Here is a 5,894-nt window from a genome sequence, read left to right as displayed (position 1 = left end):
GGAAATGGCAACCCACTCCAGTATTCTTGCCTGGAGTATCCCATGGATGGAAGAGCCTGGAGGGCTACAGTCCATGGGGTCGCAGAGTTGGACACAACTGAGCACGCATGCATAAATCAACAGTCAGCATCTACACCCCCTTGGGAACATTGACTGGACTCACTCATGCACTGCTGTGCAGAACTTTCTGCAGTATCTCTAATCACTGGCAGCAGAAGGTGAGCAAGGAAAGGCAAAGGTTACCTGAAATAAACAGAAAATTCTCAAACCTTATTAAGTCAACATCTTCCCTAACCAGACTTTTTAACATGGTGACTAACTAGTAGAAGACGGCTCTCCTGCCTCCTCTTCCCTGGTCCCCATCTAATTAGATGAGCAAGAAACAAAGGGTGATAGAAAAGAAGGGCACCAGAGGCCAGAGAAATCCACAAGCTAGAAAACCGGACCCAGAGTCTTAGGTGGCAGCTCCATCTGAGCCATTATTTTACTGCCTGAGACTGTCCTTGAGGAGGCACTTTATATTTTCTATCAGATCCACTTATTCTCTGGCTTGAAAGAACAGCCAGCTGTATACTGGTTTCTGGATCCTCATGAATTTCTTAGGTTGTACATTAAGACTTAAGACAAAGCACACTTGTTTGGGGGAATAAATTTCTTGAAATGAGCAGTGTTCACAGAAGGCCCATTCTGAGAATGGTCCAACTTGATTCAGGGAGCAAGGGGTATAAAACAGAATGAGATTTGCCCCCTTAATTATTTGCCCTGGAGAGACGAAGCCAAGAGAATAAAGAGCCCAAGCTCTCTCTCCTCTTGCCCTCCCATCTCCTGCCAGTGACCCCTAGTGGCTGAACCTAATGAAGCCAGAGGGCAGAGGGGTCCGTGGATGTGGTCCATACAAGTCACCATCCCAGGGTTCAGAGTAAGATGGACAAGGACGGAAGACAGTCTGGAGAGGCAAATGGAGAATATCCAGCAAGCACACTGACTAAAACTGAAAGGTCATAACCTTAGAGAAAATTCATATCTAGATGAACTAGTATCAGTTGTCAACTTACACATATCAGTATATACAATGGGAATGTTTAAATTTAGAGGACGTTCCTCTGTCCATGATTGCGATTCTCCCTTTTCTCCCCCAAGTCAGAACAGCGCAGAAAGAGAGACTGGAAGGAGCTTTCTCTTCTTCAGACTATAATGGATGTGGGTGTCAGACATGTCTCATTAGCACCCAACTAAGCAGGAGCCACCACACAACTTTCTCATGATCTTTGTGTTAAAAGGATGCCCTTTGGTGGAGCCAAGCAGAATGCATTAGAACTTCCCTATCTTTGATCACCAGCTGGAAGACCCTTCGCTGGAAGGTGGAGCCCCTGGCCCAGTCCTGAATACTACACAGTTTCAGTATCTGGGAGTCTCGACAGCCCTTTCCAGGGTCTGAGTCAGTACAAAAGTGCTGATGACAGGAGTCTTTCTTCTGGCTGCAAAGGCTCATGTGTCTACCTCATTCCAGGGTTCATTTTACCCACATTGTGCATCTCAGTCTGTCAGATTCCCATCTGAGTCAGTCAACCATCCACTCCTCAGATCTCTGCTGACTGCTGCTTTCCATGCCTGGAAGCTCTCACCAGTGCCTTGGTTCTTAACTGCCTCTGGTTCTTAATGGGTCTTTACTGGTCACGGCTATTTCAGCATGCACTGAGCCAGCCTCACTGTACAGTGCCCTGCCTATGAGGTCCTTTCTGTGACTTACTCTCTAAATGCCTCTTTCCTCCCCTGATTGGCACTGATCCCGTTTCCCCAGAGTGCCCCCCTGCCTCCTCCTCCTCAGAGATGCTACATCCCAGTCAGGAATTCTATGCCTTTGGATCCCCAGACTTTTCTGGCATCTACCTGGTGAGCAGCCCACAGAAATCCTTAATGCACTACGCTGACTCCTGTGAGCTTCGACTGTGTACTTAGGGATGAGAATGAGAAATGTTCAAATATTTCTTAAAAATAAAATCATGGCTCTCATTTAAATAGAAAACAAAAAGATGTCAAAGGTTTTGTTTAACTCATTAATCAATGAGGAAACCAGTAAGATGTCATAAATCATTCAAAGGAAAACTCATAGAGCCATACGTATATAGGCAGGCAAGAGGCACATTGAGATGAATGCAAATAGATTCAAAATTAGTCCAAAATAAGTTGCACTCCACCACACACAATTAATTTGCATTTCTGTGGACAAGAATAATTTGCGTTATTAGTTTTCTACAATTTAGAGTTATAAAATAGCTCCAAATCAATGAAAGGTGGAGATAACCACAAAGGGTACTCCAAAAAAGACATCCAGTAAAACTTTTCTTTGCCAATTTTAAAGTCTCACAATTTTTCCTCATAGGAGGAAGGCCTCTCCCCTTTCCAATAGGAATCCACATCTAATATAACTATTGGAAGCACTGTCTGTGAGGTGGGAACAGACATTTTTGCTTGTGGAGACCAATGTTTGTGTCTTTAATCCAAACCTCAGTAAGTGCTGTACACTGGATGTTTGTGTCTCCTACCCCAAAATCAGGATGTTGAAACCCTAACCCCTAGGGTGATGGTATTAGACGTGGGGCCTCTGGGAGGTGCATATATCACAAGAGTAGGGTTGTCATAAATGAAACTGGTGCCCTTATAAAACAGACTGTGGAGAGCTCTCTCGACCCTTCAGCCATCTGAGGCCACAGCAAGAAGACAGCCACCTGCAATGAAGAAGAGAGTTCTCTCACCAGAACTCAACCAGGCTGCCACTCTAACCTGGGACTTCCAGCCTCCAGAACTGGGAGAAATGAATTTCTGTTGTTTATAAGCCACCCAGTCTCTTGTACTTTGTTACAGCATCCTGAAGGGACTAAGACAACAAAGCATGGCTACTTCATTCCTTTTAGACATTGTTATTAAGGTTGTGGTGTGGTATTACCTGGAAGCTGGTATAGAAATTCAAATTTTGGCCCTCATCAAAACCACAATTATTATTTTTAAAGGTCTCAGGCCTAAATAAATGGAAAGATAACCCACATTTATGGATCAGAAGACTTAATATTGTTATGATATCAATACCCCCCCCCATATCTACAGATTCAATGCCATTCCTATCAATATCTCAGCTGGCTTTTTGGAGAAAAAATTGGCAAGCTTATCGTAAAATTCATATGGAATTACAAGGCACCCAGAACAGCCAAAACAATCTTGAAAAAAATGAATGAAGTTGGATGACTCATACATTCCTATTTCAAAACTTATTACAAAGCTACAGTGATCAAGACAGTGTCGCACTATTACAGAATAGAACTAGGAGCCCAGAAATAAACCCATATATTTCCGGCCAGTTAATCTTCAACAAGTATGCAAAGACCATCCAACAGGGAAAGAACAGTCTTCTCAATAAATGATTCTGGGATAAATGAATACTCACATACAATAGAATGAAGCTAGATTCCTTATCTCACATCATATACAAAAATTAATTCAAAATGGATCAGAGACCTAAATATACCTGAATCTAAGAGCTAAAACTATAAAATTTTTAGAAGAAAACCTAGGTGTAAATCTTTGTGACACTTAATTAGGCAGTAGTTTCTTGATATGACACCAAAAGAAAATGAAAAGACAACCCAATGAATGGAGAAAATATTTGTGAATTATATATCTGATAAGGAACTTATATCTAGAACATATGCAGAACTCTTACAACTCAACCATAAAACGACAAACAACTCTAATTTTCAATGGGCAAGGGATCTGAGTAGACATTTCTCCACATTTATCCAAAGAACATATGCACAAGGCCAATAAATATATACAAAGGTGCTAAACATTGTTAGTCATTAGGGAAATACAAATCAAAACCACAATGTGATACCACTGAATATCCATTAAGATGATTAAAACTTTGAAGCAGACAGTAACAGCATTAGAAACTTAACATACTGCTGGTAGGAATATAAGAATGGTGTAACCACTTTGGAAAACATTTTGGGAGTTCCTCAAAATATTAAACATAGAGCTACCATATAAGTTAGCAATTCCACTCCTACATATATTTCCAAGTCAAAAACATAAATCTACACAAAAACCTGTACACAAACGTTCATAGCAACACTATTTGTAATAACCACAAAACGGAAACAACTCAAATGCCCATCAACTGATGAAAGAATACATAAAATGTGGTATATTCATACAATGGAATACTATTTAGCAATAAAAAGGCTAAAAGATTTAAAACATTATGCTAAGTAAAAGAAGGCAGATACAGAAGGCTACATACTGTGCGACTGCATTTCTTTGAAAAGTCCAGAAGAAGCAAACCTATAGAGATAGAAGGTTTAGCGGTGGCCAGATGTGGGGGGAGGTGAGATGGGGAGTGACTGCTAGTGGGTAGGGAATTTCATTTTGGAGTGATGAAAATATTCTTGAGATGTGGTAATGGTTGCACAACTTCATGAATACACACAAACACCAAAAAACAGTAAATGTTCACTTTCCAAAGATCAAATTTAGAGTATATGAATTATGTCTCAATAGGGTTATTATTTTTTTTTAATGGTCTCAAGACAGAGGCACACTTGCCCTGCATTTTCTGCCTCACCCAAGCTCCTATGGAATTTAGAACGCGGTGCCCCACCCCCTCCACCTGCCAGTCCCATTATCTACTTCCTGTAACGGAATCTCCTCACAACCGGTACCCCCATAGCAACTGCCACTTCCGGTCCGTCCCAGAGCCGGTGCCCAGCCGCTTGCGGCCCAGCTGCGAGCACTCCTGTGGCTGCCATCATGGCTTACCGTTGGAAGGCTCCGAAGAGGCGGCTGAGATCTCCGCCTCCACTGCTGCCCTCCCTCCTGCTGCCTGGCCCAGATTTTTCCTATCCGCGATGGCTTCCGGATGGTGATGATGGCCCCCGCCCTGATGCCCGCAGCAGCCCTGAAGGTGTGCCACCACTACCACGGCGAGTGCGAGGCCGCGGTAAACGGCCACGCCGCCCTAGAGCTCCACAAGTCCTTCCAGTGCCTGGCCAGGGCCTGCTCCCTGCACCACCACCACCACCAGGTGGCCCTGAAGCACATCACCCAGTTCCTGCTGTGCCCCCACGAGCACAGCAAGAGGGCCAAGAGCCTGATGTTCCTGCTGAACCGGCACAGCAGCCGCGTCTCCTTCCTCAACACCAGGATGCCCGAGACCCGAGAGCGGGAGAGCAGCCTCCAAGCCATGCAGAACACCCTGCACCTGGAGAAGAGCGTCAGCCAGAGCCTGCTCGACCTGCACCACCTGGCCACCGAGAGCGGCAGCGCCCACCTGTGCCACTTCCTGGAGACGCGCCACTTGGACCAGCATCTCAAGTTCGTCAAAGAGCTAGGGGACCATCTCACCAGCGTGCTCAAGATGAGGTTCCCAGAAGGCGGTCTGGCAGAGTACACCTTTGATAAGTTTACCCTGGGCAACAGTGACAAGGAGGACTGATCCTGGACTGGACTTTCCCCTGAGTCACGGGTGACTCCCCAAAGGTCACCCTGTCTGCCACGCAGACTGCAGTATTGCTCTTGGAGAAAAAATCCCCTAGCAGTTCTTCCACTGCAGTTATTACTTCTTCAAATAAAGTTACTAGTTGATGCAAATATAAAGGTCTTTTATTCATGTGTGCGGATCTCTAATTTTTTAAGTTTTAAACAGGTATCCAGGAGACTCTCCACCCAACCATGCCCCATCCATGTACAGTTCAGGATCTCCACAGAGGGAGGGAGGGAGGTCTTACCTGGGCCCTTGGAAAATACAAAATCAGTCTTCCCCTTATAAACAATGTATATGTGGGGAGGGTGAGGTAAGGTGGGTGGTCTGGGGCTCTAGGGGTTGGTGGGTGGTGTTTGTA

General features: G+C 44.5%; 1 pseudogene; it reads left to right on the top strand.

Annotated features, from left to right (window-relative positions):
* The first annotated feature begins 4,921 nt into the window (after positions 1 to 4,921).
* On the top strand, positions 4,922 to 5,488 carry LOC138071850 (ferritin heavy chain pseudogene; annotated as a pseudogene).
* Positions 5,489 to 5,894: the final 406 nt, after the last annotated feature.

The sequence above is a fragment of the Capricornis sumatraensis genome, chromosome X, assembly GCF_032405125.1.
Source record: "Capricornis sumatraensis isolate serow.1 chromosome X, serow.2, whole genome shotgun sequence".
Lineage (NCBI taxonomy): Eukaryota > Metazoa > Chordata > Mammalia > Artiodactyla > Bovidae > Capricornis > Capricornis sumatraensis.
The sequence above is the reverse complement of the archived record's forward strand: the minus strand, read 5'-3'. Positions and strand labels throughout refer to the sequence as shown.